Source organism: Rhinoraja longicauda, chromosome 35 (genome assembly GCF_053455715.1).
Source record: "Rhinoraja longicauda isolate Sanriku21f chromosome 35, sRhiLon1.1, whole genome shotgun sequence".
In the NCBI taxonomy this organism is placed as follows: Eukaryota; Metazoa; Chordata; class Chondrichthyes; order Rajiformes; family Arhynchobatidae; genus Rhinoraja; species Rhinoraja longicauda.
Genome location: NC_135987.1, coordinates 11,446,235 through 11,469,578, shown reverse-complemented (window position 1 = coordinate 11,469,578; position 23,344 = coordinate 11,446,235). Strand labels below are relative to the sequence as shown.

The 23,344-nt window shown below is 40.2% G+C and overlaps 1 protein-coding gene across 5 annotated transcripts in view; it reads left to right on the top strand.

The window, feature by feature from the left end:
- ccser2a (coiled-coil serine-rich protein 2a) overlaps nucleotides 1-23,344 on the top strand; it is a 356,049-nt gene that overhangs the window by 43,700 nt on the left and 289,005 nt on the right. The gene's annotated exons all lie outside the window — the stretch shown is intronic.

The following is a 23,344-nucleotide window of genomic DNA, read 5'->3' as shown; positions in this document are numbered from 1 at the left end:
AAATGTTGTACCATCTGCTTTTCATTGGAAAGAATTCCAGATTTTTGCCATCCTTTTTGTAAGCGAAATAGTTTTCTACTTAGTGGGCTCGCTTTAATTTTAAGATTGAGTCCAATTATCTTCAGTCTCCCAATTAACATATGAAATTTACTATTATATTCTTTTACTAATTTACTATTGAACTCTTTTACTAAATTTACTATTAAATCTATTATTAAATTCTTTCAGAATCAGTGAAAATTTCAATAAAATTGATCCTAATCCGAATGTAAATTTGATATATCAACAGTTCAACAGAACTTTATTTGTCATTCGGTACCAAGGTACCGAACGAAACTACATAGCAGTCACACACAAAAAAGAACACAAGACACATGACCCCAACACAAACGTCCATCACAGTGACTCCAAACACCCCCTCACTGTGATGGAGGCAACAAAACTTCCACTCTCTTCCCCACGCCCACGGACAGACAGCTCGTCCCCGACCGACCCGCACAGTCCCCGCAAGGGGATGGAAGCCCCCGCGGCCGAGTCGCACCGGGCGCTGAGACGTCTCGCGGCCGAGCCGGGCGGTGGAAGGCCCCGCGACCGAGGCGTGCGCAGCTAAGTCCCGCGGCCGAGCCGCACCGGGCGATGTTAGGCCCCGCGGCCGAGCCGCACCGGGCGATGGAAGGCCCCGCGGCCAAGCCGCACCGGGCGATGTTAAGTCCAGCGGCCGAGCCGCACCAGCGATGAAAAGTCCCGCGGCCGCGCCGCGCCGGGCGATGTTAGGCCCCGCGGCCCGGGCACTGTTACGTTCAGCGGTCGAGTCGCACCAGCGATGTTAGGCCCCGCGGCCGAGCCGCACCGGGCGATGGAAGGCCCCGCGGCCAAGCCGCACCGGGCGATGTTAAGTCCAGCGGCCGAGCCGCACCGGGCGATGTTAGGCCCCGCGGCCGAGCCGCACCCCGCGCCGTGAGGAAGAGACCTAAAAGAGAAAGGTTTCCCCCACCCCCCCCACCCACACCACCACCCCCCACACATACACAACCAAAAAAAACCAAAAACCATCCCAACACCGACACACAACAAAAAAAAAAGGAAAAAAAGACAAACAGACTGCTAGCGAGCCGCAGCCTCTTCATGTAATCGAGTCATGGTAACAATACTATTGTGTAATAAATCTATTGAGTAATAAATAACTGATGTTTTAGTTAACCAACCATATCTTCATTAAAACAGCTTTGCAACTTTGTTCAATTTAATGAATTGGTTTCCTAAGTAAATTTTGTGAGTGGAAAAAAATTAACTCGAAGAAAAATTCTCTGGGAGCCTTATTTCACTTTGGATTGACATAATTGTTTTTGTCTGGCATAATTCTCAGGGTCCGTATTGTAAATGTGTTTGCATATTTCTCTTTGTGGAGTTTTAATTTGTGACAAAATGCAGAAACTTTGGAAGCTTTTGATTTACAAGAAGGGCATAACAATAGTTCAATTAGAGGTTTCTTAAAAATATGTGTTCATCTGAAAGAATTTATTCTGTGATCTATCATGTGACACTCAAACTAAGTTACACAAGTAACTTGCGATCCTTTGTGAGTGGGCGGCACAGTGGCGCAGTGGTAGAGTTGCTGTCTTACAGCACTTGCAGCGACGGAGACCTGGGTTCGATCCCGACTGCAGGTGCTGTCTGTTTGGAGTTTATACGTTGTCCCCGAGACAGCATAGGTTTTCTCCTAGATCTTCGGTTTCCTCCCACACTCCAAAGACGTACAGGTGTGTAGGTTGGCTTGGTAAATGTAAAAATTATTTCTAGTGTGTGTAGGATAGTGTTAATGTGCGGGGATCACTGGTCGGCACGGACCCGGTGGGCCAAAGGGCATATTTCTGCACTGTATCTCTAAAACTAAAAGTAAAAACTAAAAACGAAATCTAAAGTGTGGAGAGAGACCTCTGGAAAGTAAAGATATTGCCTGCTTAAAACCCATTGTTGTCTGCAGGATTTAGAACCTTATCAGGAGTACAGGAGTAGAACTCTACCGCATGCATTTTACACAACATTTATATTACTGTTTTCCATTGTAACTTTTTAAATTACAGTCTTCATATGCTCTATGCAAAACAAAGAATTTTCTGATCAGCTTATGAGACTTTACTTGGAGAGATGAAGATTTAATTTTAAGAATATTAATTAATAATAATTCTTCGAAAGCAATTTGCAAAGGGATTCAATGAAGCAGCAGAATCAAGCATGCATTGTGGCAAATCATTTGCACCACCATTTGCATTCACGAAAATAACAGCTTTTAATAGCACCTTTAACATAGAAAAAAAGTTGCAAGTGCTTTACAATAGGAATTTAAGTTTTTTTGCAACTTTATTTACATTCAAGAAAAACACATTCTTGCGTGCCATGTCTTAAAATTTCCCAAGGTGCTTCATAGCATTATCAAAAAAAAACTGATTCACAAACTTAAATGTTTTTTTTAAAGTTTTTTAATTTTCCGAAAAATCAGTAGTATTGTGAATACTTGTCAGTGTTGATGAATGGTAAAGTGGTTGGTATGGCTTTGTCTTTTAATCTTAGGTTTTCTCAAATGTTTCATGTATTGGGTTTGTTGATGGCCAGCCTATGTGACTGAATGACATTGCACATTGGCACCGTGCAGGACTTCTCGATTAGCATATTCATCTTTCATGGGAAATCATGTTCTTGTAGTGGATGGTAAACTATACTAAAAACAAATGAACGAGCTGAAGTATAGGAGGTAATGATTAATCTATATATATATAAATATATATATATATGTATATTACTAAAACTGTCATCTTGTATATTAGTTTGTTTCCGAAATACAGCCAAAACGGTACACGATAGCGCAACAATTTTAGGCCCACCTTACTCACCATTGGCCTGCGGTTTAAATGTTTGTTATATTTTAAGTTATTCACTTTTTACACTTTAATAAATCACTTTTTAAACTTTAATAAATCGCTTCCACTTGCCGTGCCTGTCAGCCGCGCCTGGGCAGTAATGCCTCCGTGTTCGATGTCACAATGGGAACCCAATGTGTCCGCGCCTGCGCAGTTGGGGCCCGTTGGTCTAATACCTATGTAAGATGGCCGCCGGATCCGCACGTGTGCTCAAAGCGCTCTGGTTGTTCTCCGGGGCTTCTTCCCGCTCAAAGCAACGACCATCGACATCCAGCTGCCGCTGCAGGAGAGGTTTGTACCCAACGGGTCCACGGGTCGCTCTGGACACCGCGATGGCCACCCGGGGCGGGGTGAGTGGCTCCCTCTCCCCTTTCCTCTCCCTCCTCGCCCGGCCCCGGAGGAGACTCCCCGGCCGGCAACGGGTCCACGGGTCGTCAGTGGGGGAGGGTTGCTGGGCCCGCAGGAAAGATTTGGACGGAGGGCACAGGAGAGATTTGGACTCAACGGGTCCATGGCCATCTAGTCTTAAATAAAATTGATACAGGCAAAGTGAAAGATGACCTTTAAAAGTACTCACTTACAGTATTCTGCTGCATAGACCTCAGCACAGGAGCGTACATCCTCACATTTATGCATTCATACTCACCCACTCTTATGAGGGAAATTACTTTGAGAGCATGTTTTTTCTTGTATGGATTTAGGTTCTTAAATCTCTTTCAGGTCTTTGTTTAAATCTCCTTCATACTTGGTTTGTATTGGAGTCTGGTTACAGGATGCGTTTGTGCTCCAGTACCTTTTGTCAATTATTGTTTTAAATTCTGTGTTTAGACTTGATTTCTGGAGACTATTTGGATGTAAGGATATCATTACATGCAGAGATCTGAGTTCGAGCAGGGATAGGAGGTTAGGTCAATTTAAAGTCTCTTCAAACAGTATATAGCTCACAACCTTTTTTTAACCCAGGATCTGAGTTCAAAGATATAAAACACATGTATAACAAAAGGTACTCATAGATATTAATAACTTAAAAGTATATGTACGTATATATGGTTTGTATTTATGCATTTTGATGCTTAATTAAAATTACTGATCAACATGGAGCAACCGTTTAACATGTTAAAAATTCTGCCACCCAGTGGCAAAAACAGCTATTGCTTGAGGAGCTCCATAGTAATGATCCTTTCAACTTATGGTGAATAAAATGTGTATTTGTAACTTTGAAAGTTTTTAGTAATTGTTGATTGTGATGAGCATTCAAGACAAGATTTTTCGGATATCACTTGAAGTACAGACTGTTTAGCAATTTGTTGGTAAATGAAAAAGATTCAAATGCAGTTGGGATAAGTTGATTTGCCATTTGACCTGTCAAGTTCGTACTGGTGCGAGGCAAGACCAATCCCACTTTCCTGTCCTCTCCCCATAGGCCAACAAATTATTTCTTTTCAACTACATACCCAGTTCCGTTTTGAACTGAAATTAAATCTACCTCCACCATTATTCATTTATTTCAAAAACCACTCTCCTTGTGAAAACAATTGTTTTCTCACTTAGGTTCTTTTGCTAGCCTCTTATGTCTGATCCCTCCACTGACAGGAGCAGTTTTTTCTACTTTTTTTTTATAGCCCTCATGGTCTTGATTTTCTCTCTTGAATCTCTTCATAATCTCGTCTGTTCCATTAATTAATTATCTCCTCATTGGAATCACTTTGTTAAATATCTTATGTTTCCTTTTGAATATCTTCTCATCCTTCCTAAAGTATTGTGACCAGATGGGTCTAATTCTCTGCATGTGGATGAGGTAGTGTTTTATTATGATTCATTATAGCTTCCTTGCTTCCTTGCTCTTGTACTTCATATCTCCATTTGTAATACTGTTTTTTTTAAACTGCTTTCTTAATCTGATTTACCACTTTGCGCTATGCACTTATACCTGAAAATAATTATCTGCAGCTATTAGTCAGAGATAATTAGCGCAAACAAAATTAGGCCCTTGTACAGTACGAGATATACAAATGCAAATCCATAAAAATAAAAATTGAAAAAGTGAAAATTTAAAATTGAGGACATAATGCAGTGCATTGCATTGCATTCAAATAAACTGTATTAGGGAGCAAGGTGATGTAGTTTACTTATCCTGTTCCTTAATTTGGATATGCTGCTTTGAGCAGGTACTAATCAGTGCCCACAAGATTTTCATACATGAGGGGAAAGATTAATGTCATGGTTGACCAAAGTCCCTTTAATTCAGTTCTTCGCATTTGATTATGGAGTGGTATGATTCACTTTTGTATGATAATGAAGGCCGATTGAAATCCTGATTATTTTGTAGACATGTTGGCATCGGCAAGTTGGGCCAAAGGGCTTGTTTCCACGCTGTATGACTCTCTATGATTCTGTGTCGTGTCTCAGCTGACATAGGAATGATTTGTCATTCTATTGCAGCTAAACAATGGAAGCAACAGTCTATGAACAGAGCTAAGTAAACTGACAAATGGGAGATGGTATCAAGTTCTATCATTTCTGGTGGTGATGTGGTGGATAGTGAAGCAACCTGCCAGCGAGGAGGAGCCTGCATAATCATCCCCACCTGATAGCAAAATCTAGCCTCTTAGTGCAAAAGATCTGGCTGAAATGTTCACACCAATCTTCGGCTAGAAGCACTGTACACCTTGAATTAAGTAATATGTGGATACAGGGGAGGGAAGGGTGGGTTTGATAGCAGGTGGTTGGACAAAGGCCAGACAATGTGGCTTTTCATCACTGGCCTTTGTCCAACCATCTGACAATCAAAAAATACTCCTCAACTCTATCCACCGATTACTTGTCAGGCTTAGTTCTGCCCCTTCACCCCACCCCCCCACAATCAGTCTTAAGAAGGAACCAAAAGTTCACCTATCCATGTTCTGTAGAGATGCTGCTGACCAGCTGAATTACTCCAGCACTTCGTGTCTTTTTTTGTAAACCTGTATCTGCTGTTCTTTGTTTCCAATATCTAAAATGGTTGACTTTAGTAAATATAACAAAATCTATCATCTCAGGAACATTTTGGAACAGTTTCTCTGATAAATATGGGTGGGGGGGGGGGGGGGGGGGGTGGGGAGAATCATATCAACAATACTTTTCCTAGTCATCATAGTCTATGTAGGCTGGCATATTGGGACATACCCAGCAGGCCAGACTATTCGTGGAAAGACGATTTTTTTTCTTCTCATGTTCAGCATGCTGTAGTTGTCCCACCTCCTTGACATTAACTACACATTACACCGACCACGAAGCTTAACGTGCTGAGTACTGTTACCATTAAGCCATTTTGATTTGTGCTGTCAAAGACATCCTCTTCGGTTAGCATATCCCACCCAATCTTCTCTCCGACTTCCATCTCTCTCTTTCCCAGTTTTGATGAATGTTGCTAACATGTAATGTTGATTCTTTCTCTTTCCACAGACGTTGTCAGAACTGCTGAGATTTTCCAGAATGCAGAACACATCTGACAACAAATTTGTTGGGGGGGGGAAAATATTGAAGTTACATTGAGTTGAACTGAAAAAAATCATTATCATAAAGTTTTGCATTTCTGTTTGTTCCAGTCTACTGTGGGTATTTGAATAAATACGCGGTTATGATTGAGAAAACGCTTCTAATTTTGGAATTTGATTCCTTTGCAATGGTACTTGTGTGGACACTGATGGTATTAAATTTATTTTATCCTTTCAATGCATGTTAGTAAGACACATTGTAGTAAATTAGCTATTGGTATAGTCATTTAAAGCAATAAAATATCTAAATGTCTTCTTTTGGATAGAAGTTTTTGATACAAATTTGTTTGAAGCTGTTAAAATCATGAGTTAGATATCATTTGTACTACACTTATTTGAACAAGGTATGTAACCAGCATCTTAATGTGAGAAAATAGCCCATGTGTGCTGTAACTCTGGCAACTGCAAAATGTGACGAGAATGAGAAGTGCTGCAACATAAAGCAGTGTATTTTGATTGGTCCATCAGATGTATGGACGTTTTGTTTGTACATCAGAGTCCAGATAGTGTGTTTTTGTAAATGTTGACATGGTGCAGTTTTGCAATGAGGCCTGAGATGCTGCATACTTGGAGATCTATACATTGGCCACAGTGTGGTGCTCTTTGATGTTTAAATTTTTATCAGAGTAATGACTGAGATCTTAGTGGGGACATTTGCCATAAAGCTCTGGCATTAAATCTAAAGATGGCTGTTTGTCAGTGTAACCTGGCACTGGTTTTCCCTATAGAAAGGTCAATGTTGCTGTTTACTCGCTGTAATGGAATGTGATGTCTTTGTTTTAGACATTTATCATTCTGGAGTTGCCGTAATGCAATAAAAAAATATATATAACGAGAAACTTGTACAGCAGTTTTACAGATCATAAATTGCATTTTAGTGATTTCTACCTTTTGTTGAATTCTGAATGGTCAAGGAAGAACCCTCCTTTTTGTGCCAATATCATTGGAGAACTGCAGAATACTTAAATGTAAGTGAATTGTTTATTTACACATGTCAATACAATGATAATGCAATAGCTAATTTGCACACAGCGATCACTGAAAGAAAAATGCAAAAGCATTTGTATTACCATGGGTAAAGGCATGAACTAATTAAGGTGTTTACAAAATTAAAAGGATTTGCTGAGATAGATATGGAAAATGATTCCTTTGTGAAATCCAGAACATGGGAGCATAAAATTATATCAAGAGAAATTTGTATTGTTATCTAGATAAGAGAAAATAGTATTTTTAGACAATAGACAATAGGTGCAGGAGGAGGCCATTCGGCCCTTCGAGCCAGCACCGCCATTCAAAGTGATCATGGCTGATCATTCTCAATCAGTACCCCGTTCCTGCCTTCTCCCCATGCCCTCTGACTCTGCTATCCTTAAGAGCTCTATCCAGCTCTCTCTTGAATGCATTCAGAGAATTGGCCTCCACTGCCTTCTGAGGCAGAGAATTCCACAGATTCACAACTCTCTGACTGAAAAAGTTTTTCCTCATCACAGTTCTAAATGGCCTACCCCTTATTCTTAAACTGTGGCCCCTTGTTCTGGACTCCCCCAACATAGGGAACATGTTTTATCTAGATAAAACTGAGAACAATAACTCACTAAGCACTGACATGATGCCAGACGTGTTTACTTTGTTTTTCAGGTTGTTATAAGCTGTGTCGGTAAGGGGGAGTTACTGTATGTGGTGCATTTGGAGTTTTAAAAAAGCCTTTCATGCAGTGTCACATAAGAAACTACTGAACAAAATTTGAATGCTTAGTATACACAGGCAACGTCTGAAAATTGCTTAATTCGCATAACGCAAGGCTGGGGATATATCAGTCATTATCAGGTTGGGAGACTAGGACTTCGGGGCATGCTGTAGGTTCAGTACTGGGGGTTCACAATAAAGACATGCAAATTATATCTAAGATAGTTGATAACACAAAACTTGGCCCTGAGCCAATGGAGTCGACGAGAGCAAGGAGGAACCCACAAGCGAGGTGGACCGTCGAGAGTGCAGGGGTCCACTGGGAATGTCAAGAATGAAGTGGACCGCCGAGAGGGTAGGGGGACCCGCATTGTGAGAGCAAGGAGGGGGATACATGCTGCTGCGACCTACCTGGCGGGGGCGGCCGAGATTGAAAGGGGGACCCGGCAGGGGGCTGCTGAGAATGAAGGGGAGTGTGAGTGCTGAGTGTTCTAAAACAGATTTGGTAGATTTGGAGAATTACGACAATCAATGGATTTTGGCGTTCATGCAGGAAAGTGGCACTGAGAAATTATATACTTGATCCATGCAAAGAGTAGTCAGGCCATAGGACTACTCCTGTCCTATGGCATGAAGTAAAATTCTTAAGGGATTGGACAGGCTAGATGCAGGAAAAATGTTCCCGATGTTGGGGGAGTCCAGAACCAGGAGTCATAGTTTAAGAAGAAGGGGTAGGCCATTTAGGACTGAGATGAGGAAAAACTTTTTCACCCAGAGTTGTGAATCTGTGGAATTCTCTGCCAAAGAAGGCCGTGGACGCCAATTCACTGGAGGTATTCAAGAGAGAGTTAGATATGGCTCTTAGGGCTAATGGAATCAAGGGATATGGGAAAAAAGCAGGAACAGGGTACGGGTTCTGGATGATCATGTTGAATGGCCTACTTCTGCGCCTACTTTCTTTGTAAGTATAAAGTGTGTAATATCAATCAGAGAAATCAAACAATAGGCTTTTTGTGGTGTTTATTGAAGGATTTACTTTGCTCAGGATACTCGGGGAGCTCACTATTCTTGAGTAATTCCATGGGCTGTAATATATTTGATAAAACCGGCCAGCAGAGCAATATTTTTCAGTTTCTGATATGAAAAATAGTTGGAAATGTGGGGAAGTAATTGTCAGGCCTCAGGAGATATTCAAATTTGTCACATGGCTGTCTCAGCATAAAGGCAGGTGCTGTTTGATCATTCTCACAATAATGAATTATAGAGCATTCAGGACTTGAGCAGAGAAGTTCCAGCTGTTGTCATTCTGTGATAATTTCTATGAAAACCAAGAAGTTTGCCTTTCATTGAAACCACAATATGCAAGTATTCCACCAACAACATCACCATGAGACAGATGCTTAATTGAAAGAGTTGTAACATTTTTTTTTGCTGATAGAGCAGGGCTGAATACTCAGCTATCCAATCCTTTAAATTTATGGAGTTCTTGTCAGAATAGATGCAGCAAAAGTGTACTTGATTGTCCCTTCTGTCTACCACTTCCTTCATAAATTAACTATTTTCATGAAGATATACAGGGAGCAGTGCAGTGAATTGCCAAGCTTATTTCAACAGCACCCCAGCTCTACCAGAAAGGTGGGCAAAGGTATGTCCTGGGAAACCTTTTTTCCTCGTGTTTAGCTATCTCTCCCTGGTTAACCCACCAAGGATTGAACTTTTTGCCTTGGCCATTTCCTGTAATAGTGAGTTGTACCTTGTATTTTATAATAAATAATAATAATAATAATAATAATAATTTTCTGCAACAAGTAGTGTATCTCAAATTTATTGGTATCACAAAATGCTGGAGTAACTCAGCAGGTCAGGCAGCATCTAGGAGAGAGGGAATGGGTGACATTTCGGGTCAAGACCCTTCTACTGGTCTTGACCCGAAATGTCACCCATTCCCTCTCTCCTAGATGCTGCCTGACCTGCTGAGTTACTCCAGCATTTTGTAATACCTTCGATTTGTACCAGCATCTGCAGTTATTTTCCTACACTATTCAAATTTATTGGTGATTAACTTACATTTCTAGTTCATAGTTCTGGTTGTCTTTACACCATCCCTAGTGCTACCCAGCCAATGTTGCAACCAAACAGCAATAGATTTTTCACTGACAGACTCCAATTTCTGGCACCATTCTAGGGATACTTCTTTTCTTTAATCCTTTGGAAAACACAACTGTTCCTGGTCTACATGCTTTCTTGAAATGATTCTGGACCTTCTTGTGAACTATTTTACTTTAAGTGACTTTTGCTGCTTCCTATAACTCATTTAGAACTTAGTTGCTGTGTGGCCTCAATATTCGTCCTACTAAAATGCATTCCGACACATGTTTGTTAATGTTCATCTACCAATCCAATGCCTTTCCTGCATGTTTGGCGGTCTTCCTTTATCACTACCTTCTAACATAGGGTCAGAAGCTATTTAATAATATTTTTACAAAAATAGAGTTTAATTCCAACCTCCAGCGAGTCTGTTGAAACATTTCAACTTGGACTGACAAATAATGTTATTTGTCTGGCCCATTATGGTCAGGTAGTGGTGACTCCCACACGGCTAACAAGCTTTCCAATTGGAATCTGTGCAAACTACTCCATACTGTGTTTTCAGTTTCTAAATGTTTCTTCTGCTACTTAAAACAAATGATTTCATGTGCACTTAATAATACTTTTGCTTGTAACCATCTCCAATGGGCAGCATTTCTTTTAGCTTGATATTTTAAAAAAATGGGTTAAACTGGGCTATTTATATTTAGTAATCAGGTTAAAGAACTTGCCTAAAGAAAGGAAAACAAAACTGCACGTTTTTACATAAATCATATTTTCCTTTCTGCTGCTTTTGCAGTCTTGTTTTGAAGATATTTTATATTTTTCTTCAGCAGTTGCCAGCATAGGACAATGTGTTTGTTACCATGGTATCCTACATTTTTGTTTGAAAGAAGTGTCCTGAAATCAATGTTATATTGGCTAAGCAGAGTTTGACATACCCTCTAGTATGCAGGCATTCACAGGAACTGTTTTTTCCCCAGAAAATCACAATTGCGCATTTCCCCGAGAAAAAGAAGGGATTTGGCTTATGACATTTGAATGTGTTGGATCATTGTAAATCTCATTGAGCGATCTAGCGTAATGTTTAGCTATTCGATGCATGCTTGAGATTGCATTTGTTCATTATATAACTGATAAAGGGAAGCTTGTTTGTCTTAGAAATAAGCTGAGCAGTGTTGATGTGTTACATTAAGTCTTAAAGACCATAGTACCTCATGCCTTGTATCCTGTGGCATAGTAGAGTAGGGCATTGTTATGCTATTACTTTTTTTCTTCATTTTCTTAAGAAAGTACTAATGGAGAGTGAATATACAAAATATTTGCTTTTGTGTTTGCAGTTATTTGTATTGGCTGAATTCTATTTAAAATGTTAAATGTGGGTGTCATTCTTTACAGAATCTTGCTTCTTGTGGGCACAATGAAAATTCTGTATGTCAGATGAACAAAGAAGTATTTTGGTGAACCATTCTAAGTTTTTTACTTTTAACCCTTCCCTTCCCTCATCCCTAAAATGATCAGTGTTGGAAAACCTATTGATTTCGTGTACTCTGAGATTTAAAAAAGTAATTTGATAATTTCTCTACAGTTTGTTTATTAAAATCCATTTGGGCAAGGGGAGAAATTGTTCCTATCATCTGTAACGTGTTCAATTTAAATTTAAGGAACATATTTATGGGTTAAAAAAATATATACTTAGAGGTATAGTCACATAGTGTTTATCTGAGTAGAATAATATTGCAGTGAGCTGGTCAAATCATCTGGAGATGTGAGGCTACATGGTACCTGGGAGAATTAATGAAGGAAATCTGTAAACAGTTGTTATCTGTACTGACAGCCTATGAAACAGTAAGATTTGTCATTTAAAACCATCACAGTTGTCTAATGTTCTTGCAGCTTTCACTTAGCCTTTGTGATATCCGGGTCTCAGCAATGTGGCTGATGTGTAATTGCCCGCTAGTCCAGCATACCTTTCATTTCAAGGGCATTGAAAGGGCCAGAAATGTTGTCCTTTCCAGCAACACCACGATCCTGTGTTTACAATTGTTTGCCTGGAATTGCGGTTTTGTGCAATTGCACCTATCAGCAGCCACACGTTGAAGCTGTGATTTAATATGTTCTATGTGATTTTTAAAAAAATGCAACAAAAAAAGTTAAAAAATGAAGAATACCAAAAAAAGTATGGTCGCTTCTACATTGGAGAAGCAAAATACAGATTGGGTAACTGCTTTGTTGAACACCTCTGTTCAGTTCACAATGGTAATCTTGAACTTTGAGTTGCCTATCACTTCAATACTCCATCCCACTTCAGCCTCTTTGCCTTTGGTCATTCAGTGTGTTCTAATGAGGTCCCGTGTACATTTCAGGGACAGGAACTGCGTGTCTGCCTCCATTGATATTCCTTGACCTGTTAACTGCTTCCAGCGTGTTGTTTATTCGCGGTTTATTTTATTCTAAATACAACCCTGATCAGAGTTCTGTCAAATGTACTTTTCATTTATCAGAAATCTCTTGCAGAAAAATAACAATGTTCTTTGCAGGTCGAAGTAGAGCCAATATCCTTTATTAGTAATATAAGAAAATAACTGCAGATGCTGGTACAAATTGATTTATTCACAAAATGCTGGAGTAACTCAGCAGGTCAGGCAGCATCTCGGGAGAGAAGGAATGGGTGACGTTTCAGGTCGAGACCCTTCTTCTGAAGAAGAAGGGTCTCGACCCGAAACGTCACCCATTCCTTCTCTCCCGAGATGCTGCCTGACCTGCTGAGTTACTCCAGCATTTTGTGAATAAATCCTTTATTAGTAATGTGTCATGAATTTAACACCTGCGATGTGAAAGTGGAAAAAGGCAATTGAATCAATATTGGTAATCTGGCTAGCATTGAAGGAAACTATCTAATGGCCCTGACATTAAGATGGGAGCCTGTTAGTATATGAATGCTTGCCTTTTGTTTGAAGTTCATCGTCACTATTTCAATAGCGATGTAGCACAGCCATTTCATATATTTTGTGTGTGGTTATTAAGCAAGAATGTTTCATATCAAGTAAATACTTAGGTTGTTGATTTGTAGAAAATTAGACATTCTTGGTGCCAATGCCAAAATAAACTGCAACCTTAATTCCATGATATATATTCTGTCTCTTCATTTATTGATATTTGGGAGAAGTTCATACCACTATTTCAGAGATGAACAGTTGAATTTTCTCCTGGATCACATGAAATAAACAGATTGCTCTTGTTGATTTTTTTTGTTGCAATTAACCCAATGTAAACAAGCATTTTATAATTTGATTTTCATTGCAACTACAGAAATGATTTGATACAAATTAAAAAAAAAAAAATCTATCAATACTCAAACTTTGAAACTTTGAAACACAAAAGAGATCTAAATTTGTCAGAACTTCAACAAAGGCTGATAGGGATTGTAGGTGAGCCAAAATGTCAAATCGATAGTTCGAGAGTCAAGAATGTTTTATTGTCATATGTCCCAGATAGAAAAATGAAACTCTTACGCAGATAGTTCATTAATGTAATTGAAACAGCATATTTTGTGTGAGTTGAATTTTAATTGCAGTGAACATGCTTCACAGCATTGTAGTTTTACTTCTGTGGATGGACGTGCGACAAGTTCTACACAAGATATATATTACACCTAATATATAATACACCTAATATATATTATACCTAATATATATCATGTGTAGAAAGTGGGTTAAAAAAAATTTGAAGGCCTTTTGTTGCTTTGAAAAGTAGCTTGGCTTATTAGCTAGCTAGATTGCAGGTTCAAAGAAACTGATTTATGTACCAAACGGATTATCTCTGAAAAAGATTAACCCATGTTTTCTGGAGTTCAGAAAAGGAGTAGTGATCTTATTGAAACATTCATGATTCTGAAAGGAATTGACTAGATGTAAATAGTGTATTTGGTTGAATAGTCCAAAACTAGGGGGCCTAAGATAAGGGGAGTTGTTTTTTAGTCCAGAAATGAGCACATCCTTCAAGCAAATGGTTCTGAATATTTGATGTTCTCTATCCTGGAGAACTCTTTGTGCTAATTCACTAGACAGGTTTTTAGACTTACTGGATGTCGGGATTGGGTGAGAAAGTGGAGCTGAGTGAACCATGATATTGAATGTTGGAACAGGCAATAATTTGTAATTCGCTAGATTGCTGTTGCACTCCCTTAGAAACAATCGTATAGCTTTTGTTTAATGGAGTTTGTGATGTGCTTTGAATACTCAAAGCACATTATAAATACAGCTGTCAGCTTTTGTTCAGTTTAACCTTTTTTTGCAGTTAACTTAAAGTTTTATACTATTTAGTTCTTCCTCCTTGTTAATTTCTACGTGGTTTCTCTTTTTCTGAGGCAAATAAATTTATGATCATTAACCAAGTAGTGACATATAGTTCAAAGATTTATGCAATTATAACACAGCTTTTCTTAATCAGCAAAAGCTTTTTGCAAAAATGAATACATTAATGAAAGCATCATGTGATGAATGTTCATTGCTGCATGGTTTAACCACAGATAGGAATTTGCTAAATGGAAGATCAAAAAGGAGAAGGGTTTGCACCCATAGCCTGAATAAAGAGTTTGTTCTGATAATCCACTGCAACATGATATAAAAAAATTGCCACATTATGTCTTTATATAAAATATTTGCTGTATTGAAAATGCCAGCTTTGGTGCGAAGCAACTGCATGTGGATAAAAACGAGGTAAGATAAAGATGGAGTAATAGAATTATACAGCATGGAAATGAGCCCTTTGGCCCATTGGGTTTTGTGCTGACTACAATCTACACGGATTTAATTTTATGCTCCCCACATTCCCTTCAACTTTCCCCAGATTCTATCTCTCCCATTGGGGGCAATTTAATATTAACCAATTACCCTGCCATTATGAGCTTCTTTAATTATGGGATGAAACTGGAGTACCTAGAGTATATATGGGCACAGAGCGAACGTATTAATCCCACTCAGCACTGGGGGTCAAAATGGAAACTGGGTTATTTGAGCTCTGTCACTGTACTACCCTATTTTTAAAAATCATATCCCCATGTGCTGATCTGCCTTGCTTATCAGACTTCTTGCATTAAAATAGATGTAATTTGCATTTCATCTCCCACCCTCATGTGCCTTATCATATCCATGTTTGTTTTAGACTGACTTAGTCTTACTTCTGCATTTCACTGTACTTTCCTGTCCCAACTAGACATAGACCACGTCCCATTTCCTTGCCAAATTAGGTTAAACCCTCTCTCATTCTACTATCTAACAACCCCACATGCATATTGGACCCATTCAGTTAAGGTACAACCCATCCATCTTGTACAAGGCCTCCCTTCCCCAGAAACATTATTAGTGATATAAAAATCAACGCTCTCCCTCCCATACCATGCTTGATTTTCACATTGGAATGTCTGTTTAAGTTTGGAATTGAAGATTTGGCAGGGAATTATAAACTCAGCCAATCAAATACCAAATGGACACAAGGAGCTGGGAGCTGGGACTACACCTCCCGGCGGGCAGCATGGGAGGAAGGTCAGGTGCGAGGCATGCCGGGTCGGGCGGCAATCCTCCCGCTGGTCCTCCGGGAGGGGGGGGGAAGCTTATTTGTTTAAAAAGTCAGTTTATTGGCCTTGTCCCCCTGGCCCCCCTCCCTCATTGGCTGGCACTCGTGCAGGCCCCATTGTGACGTCACACGCCGAAGATCATAAAGAAATTGGTTTAAAAGGTAATTAAAAAACTTTAACATCTTTCTAACTTTAAAAACAAAGCACTAATTTGAATGAAACTTCTTTTAAAGGGTCCCCAGGACAATGGTGAGTAAGGTGGGCCTAAAATTGTGATGCTATTGTGCCCGTTTTGGCTGTGCAGAGGGCATGGTACACACATAAATGCATAAACATCTACACACAAACAAACAGAGAGTTTTAGTAATATACTGGACCAAGTGGACCCGTTGGGTCCAAACCTCTCCTGCTTTGGTGCAGCACCCCCTCCTTTCCTTCACCCCTCACCCCTCCCCATCCCCTTTACCCCCCTCCCCCTCCCCTCTCCCCCCACCCCCTCCCCATTCCCTCCTCCCCCATTCCCCCTACCCCATCCCCTTCACCCCCCGCCATCCCCCCTCGCTCCCTCCCCCTCCCCTCTTCCCCCCCTCCCTACCCCCCTTCCTCGCCCTCCACCACTCCCCTCCCGCCCCCCGTGGCCCAACCGTGAAGCCGTTGCCGGGTGGGGAGTGCCCCCGTGGCCGTGTGCGGGCAAGAGGGTACAGGGAAAAGGCAGTGACCTCGGCCCCGTTTCTCTTAAGGAGCTGAAGGGTCTCCTGCAGCTTGGCTACAATCTGCAGCGCGGAAGGCTGGCGACGGCATGTATCTGTTGCCAGGCGGGGAGTGTCTCCCGGGGCCGTGGGTGGGCGAGAGTGGACAGGGAGAAGGCACTGACCTCGGCCCCATTTCTCCTGCCAGCTGGGTGTGAAACCGAAGCCTCTCCTGCTGCGATCGGTGGGGAGCGGCGGGTGACGGCCATCTTGTTGGACCCTCTACTGCCGCCTCTGCGCCATGGGAGGAAGGTCAGGCGCGAGGCACGCCGGGACGGGCGCCGGTCCTCCTGCTGGTCCTCCCGGGGATGGGGGGGAGCGCATTTATTAAAGTTTATTAGGTAAATTGTTTTTAAAAAGTAACAGAAGTGGGTTTTACCACACCACAGGGGAATGGTGAGTAGGGTGGGCCTAAAATTGTCACGCTGTCCTGAACCGTTTTGGCTGTGTTGAGGGCACGGTAGACACATAAACATGTACACACAAATAAACCAAGAGTTTTTGTAATATATATAGAATATAGATATAGATATAGATAGATAGACAGATAGATAGATAGATGTCAGGACAGGTCTTTTTTTACAGAGAGTGGTGGGTGTCTGGAGCCCACTCCCAACAGTGGTGGTAGAGGCAGATATGATAGTGGTATTTAAGAGCCTTTTAGATAGATACATGGATATGCAGGAAATTGAGGGATATGAATCACGTCCAGGCAGAGGAGATTAGTTTAATTTGGCATCAGGTTTGGCACAGGCATTGTGGACAGAACGGCCTGTTCCTGTGCTGCACTGTTCTATGATTCATATTTGATAAACCTAGGTCACTGGTGCTGAGGCAACATCTCTACTAGTTGTGCCATGTTGTATTACAGAATTGTCACTATAGATTTTTATAATCAATTTTTTTTTGCTGTTTTGACATATTCGGGCAAAGTATTTGTCATCAAAGCACATATTAGATCGGTATATCTTTGGTGCGTTGTGGAAAATCTTAGCTTAAAGTCAGTGGAATACAATTCAGGGCAAATGCAAATAAGGAAAAGAGGCAATGTGAGCAATTTTAATCTTTCCTTTCGAACATGAGGGAATATCTGTGAAATCAGAATGCGAATAATGAGTTTTATCGATGAGCAGTGAAGCTAGTGCCAAAAGCAAATCAGGGCCATTGCATGGAGTCATTTCCCCCCCAATTTTATCTACAAAACTTCAGCATGAGGCCTGAGTGAATTGTTTGTATGTGATGTTTGCTTGCATTAGCTTGGAGTGTAGCTGTGCTGTAACTCAGTGGGACTAATTGTTTGGTTTTATTTTTTGCAGCTGATGCCATCAGAATTTCTGAAGTTAATGATATTAATTCGTGATGTGAACTAAAACTGTCAGTATGATATACAGGCACTCAGAGAAATGGATTGGGAAAGGGAGTAAGAATAACACATGACCATCGGCACTCATGCAAAAATGGATTGGTTGAAAGGATGAGAAGCTTGTACCATTAGTATACTGTATACAGAAAATGAAAATTTATCACTACATATTGAAAAATCTGATATCTGTGAGCTCTTGTCATTAGAAATTATCATGTCCACATTTATTGCTGGAAGCTTCTACACGAACTTATATATGTATGAGTATGATTGTATTTTATCAGTTTGTTTAACCAGGTTGGCATTCTAATTCTACATAGAAATTTGAAAAGGAAGATGTGGACACAAAATTGGGAGGAAGAAATGAATACGTTTTATAAGCATGTTGTCATAAAACCTCACATAAAATATAAATATCTGTTGGCACTTCACACAAATTCAATGGTCTAATGCAGTGGTGGAGTAGAAAAAATGAAAGAAGAATGATATTTAGTAGCTCAATCCTGTTCCACTGTTAAATTAAAATATTAATAATCTGTACACCATCCATTTCCTGTAATCATGAACAAAGAATTTAATCAATTGTTGGTTTAAGAAGGTCAACAAAAGAACTAGTTTTGAAAATCTGGCAAGTTGTAGGATTTGTTTGCATCATTTACTGGGAAGACCTGATAGAAAGGAGACAATAAGACAATGTCTAAAAGACTAATGGAAATAGTGGGGAGATGTTGGAGATGGAAGGGTAAGTGATTGGTATGGCGAGGTTGGAGGATTACTGAAATGGGAATAAGGGTGATGGGAGAAAATTGATGCAGAAGTTTTGAGCATCCTTAATCTACTTAATATAGAGTGTAGAGTTGGAGCTAATCTGCCTTCCAACTTTCTCTTAGATAGATTACTGATTATAGGTGTTGGTAAGAGAGAAATACCCCAGTGATTTGGTCATCCGTTATGTTTTGGGAAACTATTTTATTTAAAGCATAGAAACGAAGCTGATGTTTAAAAAAAGGTCTGCATGAGACATCTTGTTTAATAACATTATTTTCACTCCCCATCCTTCAGATCGTTTTCATAAGCAAGCTTGGATGTTGCGCAGTGTTGTGTGACTTTCTTAAGACAATGTTTAAAGTTCTTATATGATATGAAATATTCTGCTAGAATTAAGCTTTAGAATTAACCAATCACATTTAATGTGATTCAACAAAAAATAATACTAAATATAAATTTCACAAGGCAACATTGATCAATGTAAAACTTGCTGATTCAGTGAAAGTATAAATTACAATATCTACTTGTATGATGCTTTTAGAATGGCAGTTAAGAAAGGTCTCCTGTCAATTGTGGCATGTAACTTAAATTTCAATATTCTAGATATATAAGAGTACAATTCAGTGATTGTCATTTTTATGGCTTTTGCCCACAGTAAATAGGACTGCTGGAACAACTACAGCCAGCAAGCTGTGACCTTTTTAAGGTTCTGATACAGCAGGCTTTAGCAAGATTGAGGCTAATGCTTTTTTTAATGTAAGCCACAGGATTAAAATACTCAAAGAAATGGTAGATTAATGCATTTTAGGTATATGCTTATTCCTAAAAAATAATTGGAAATCTGTTGTTCCCTCTGTAGAAAAAATATTCAGCAAATACCTGTCAGCTGCTATGATGAGATCTTTAAAAAAAAATCTTGAAGTGATTATTTCATTCCCCTTTTTAAAACAGGCTTTCATTACTTGTGGGGCCTATATTTACACTTTATATATGCTTTCTTAATGTCTCTCCAGCTTTTTGTAAAGACTCTTTGACTTCCTGTCCCAGTTTTTAACAAATCTAAACCGATTACTTGCTTTCTACTGTCTACTCCCCCACCATTTCCCAACCTTTTCCTGTTGTTTCAAAGAAGGTATTTGACTTTCATTTTCAAGTTTTGAAGAAGAGTCTGCATCCGAATTGTTAATGCACTTCCTCCCTTTTTAAGTCGCCTTTTTGGGTGGAATCAATTATCTGTGAGCAAGTTGCAGAATCAGCTTTATTTTGATTCACTCAATCTGCTGAGGGAAAGGACAGCAGTATTTACTGACATATTATCCAGCTGACGGATGCTGTTGGTAGAAACTGAAACGATGAGCTGTGATGTTAAATTGACTTCAGCTCTAACAAGAGTGCTGGATTTTGTCATAGTTTGAGATCAACAGTGTGTATTCTTATGTATGGTTGGAACCTCTTGCTGAAATTCAATTTCAGGGTGAAAACCCATGCATTGCTCATTTCATCATGATCTCCGGTGTGCAACTTCCAGCATTTTTATATGAAACATTGATTTGGCAAAGTAGGGAGAATGTGTTAAAAGGCAATTAGCAAGGTTAAGAGGATAATTTGAAGTCTATAACACTTTATTTGTAAGGGTATAAATGTACTTGTTATACAGTGAGCATTTTCAAGCAGGTTTGGGATTTTGTAGTTGAGGAGGCTGATTCTGTTTCCAATTAGTTCTTTGTACTACCTGTACTGTGTTTTACACTGTCACTTTATAGTAACTACGTAAAAACACAAAATGTATGGCTCCATTTGTGTGCTTTATTACCACTTGGAAATGTGTTAAAGAACTTTAATCTGCATCTATTACCTTGAAGTAAGTCACCATTAGGTATGCAAAGGTGTCAGCCATTGGAAAACAAACGTGCTAGACAATTTGCACTAAACAATAAAGAGAATTAAACCTAATTTGTTTTATTTTAGTACCGTTGATTAAGTAGGAAATTTAGTAAGACATTTCTGCACCCTGAATTGTTGAACCACTGTAACAGGTAGATGGGTTAATATCCTGGTCAAGGAATGGTGCTTGCAACTATTCGACACCACAGTGCACAGCACTGAAGCCCAGTTTAGCCTCTTTGCTTGTAGTTTACTGGCAGGGGAGAATCGTTGGTCACGGAGGCCGATCTCCCAGGACGCTTCTCGTTCTTTTGGCTCTGGTCAAATGTAGTTTGTGTTCTCGGTTAGCTGAGTGAGAAGTGGATCCATGTTAATTAGGTAACAACTAACACCTCTTTGTAGATCAAAGAAATTTGCTTCAAGCAGGATGGCTGTGGCTTCGGCTGCCTGCGGAGGACAATGGAACTGATGATGGTGAAATACCTCATTGAGGGAATCCCCTTCACTAGGGACCTCTTCATAAAGAATGTCCTGCTGGAGTCCTGAAAGTTTGAGGCCAAGGACATCTATTGCCTCCAAGACTTCCCAAGTAATGGGTACTTCAGAGATAATTGCAAACAGCAGATAGGATGGCAGAAGCTGCTCCTGAACTTGCAGGAGAAGGGGAATGAAGCTCCACTGTCACTGCTGGGCAGCCTCTCTGTTTAGGATCTGGACCAGCAAGCACCAGATGAAGGTGAAGATGAGGGTGAGTGAAAAAGTGCCATCACCCACACCCCAGTCAATGGAAGAGGGAGTCAGGAAAGAACATGAGGAATGTGGCAGATAGTAGCAAAGAGAAAAAAGCCACAGAAGACATCAATAAAGAAACAAAGGGCTGATGAGATCAACGGCACTGGCAAGAAAAGAATATTGCCACAGATTGACGCCAGCAACCTCCTCATCGGAGGATTAATCCAAACTGAGAAGCCGATGACTGAGGCAGATGAAGTGAAAAAATGTAGATGTCAGGAAGGAGAAAGGCAGCCAACTGACAAGCACCATGGGAGGGGATAAATATGCCCATCATACTCCTGCTCTGGGAGTCCGGGAACTCTGAAGCTCCCATTGCACCCCAGCTCCTGGAGGATAGGAGCAATGCTGAGGCCAGCAGCCCCCTGTTCCAGGATAACGGGAGCAGTGGTGCCCAGCGCATTCCAGCTTTGGCTGACCAGGAGCAGTGAACTAGCCAACGGACACCCGCTCCGGGAGACAGAGGATACAGAGCCTTCGGAGGAGAGAGAATCAAGGAGGGATCTCCCTCCCTACAGCATTGCCAGAAGAGAACCCTCTTCCCAAGGAAGATGCCTGGAAACTGTGCTACACTTCCCCAAAGCTGTGGATTTGAAGGCTCAGGACAAAATACTCCGAGATTACAATGGGGGAGAAAACTAAATGCGCTCAGTGTACATAGCAGGGTGTGATATGTAACTGCCTTGTAGTACTTTGCCAACGGCAAGTCAGATGTTCCTTTTATCCAAGAGTTTGGGCAATCGCTCATCCGCAGCCAAAGGAGATGATTGCGTTGGTGGCCCCATGGACTATCAGTATTGTCGGGGGACAATGACAGTTGCGCTTCTGGCCTGAGGATCCTGCTGCTGGGAGGGATCTTCTCAATCAAAGATGAATGCAAATTAACTGACAGGTATCAATCAGATTGCATTCAAGAAAGGGGGACATGGCTCCAACAATTCTTTGAAAGCAAACATGTTTGGTTGGTTTGCAAGACCAGATTTCTTGCAAATCATTGCTTGGACATGTGCGCTGAATTATCCTTCAGAGGAAGGGTCTCGACCCAAAAAGTCACCTATTTCTTCTCTCCAGAAATGCTGCCTGTCCCGTTGAGTTACTCCAGCTTTTTGTGTCTATCTTCTGCTTATGTACTTCCCTATCTTTGATTCCAATTCAAAATGCAGCAGATTTTCTCCTGCAAAATAGACATCTCCCTTTAAAACAACAGACTTTTCACTGGGCAATTGCAGTTCTCTAGTTCATTTCCCGACTGATTTATACTACAAACCCTTTTTCGCATTGGCATACTGGAATCTCTCTTCCAATGTAGTCTTACCTTTACTTTCATATCACATTGGACTGATTTATCTGGTGATTCACACTGACTAAATTCACTTTCTCCTTGTTTTGGATAAAAGCTATACCTTTTTGAATTAAACTAATTTCATTTGATGCCTAGCCTCCACATTGTAAAAGTTATATATCATAATCCTTGAGGGTATTGTTTAAACAAATGTGAATCATATGAATGTGCTCATTGACCTTAATGGACTAGGAAGGCAAAATGAGAGATGACAAGGGTGAGGGAGAGGTCTTTGCTGTTATCATAAAATTTCAGGTTGTGTACTTTTAACATTGTTTTATATGCAGAAATAGAATAAAATATATATTTTTAAATGTAGTGTTGAGTTGTTTGTGCAACAAAAAATATAACAGAACAAAGTGACATCAGAAGTCTAAAACAAAATGATGCAGTGTTGAAAGTTTATCAACTTGAAATGTTAGCCCTGTTTCTGCAGATGCTATCTGACTTACTGTGTGTTTGCAGTATATTCTACTTCATTTCAATGCCAGTATTTTTTTTTTAATGCCTAAAGAAATTTTTTTTAATGCCTAAAGAAAAGAAAAAAGTGACCTTTCTTCTAGTTCTTGAAATTTGTCTTTACTTTTTAACCGACGATAATGCAGCTCTGGTACTTATAAAATCTTGCCCCATCAATCAT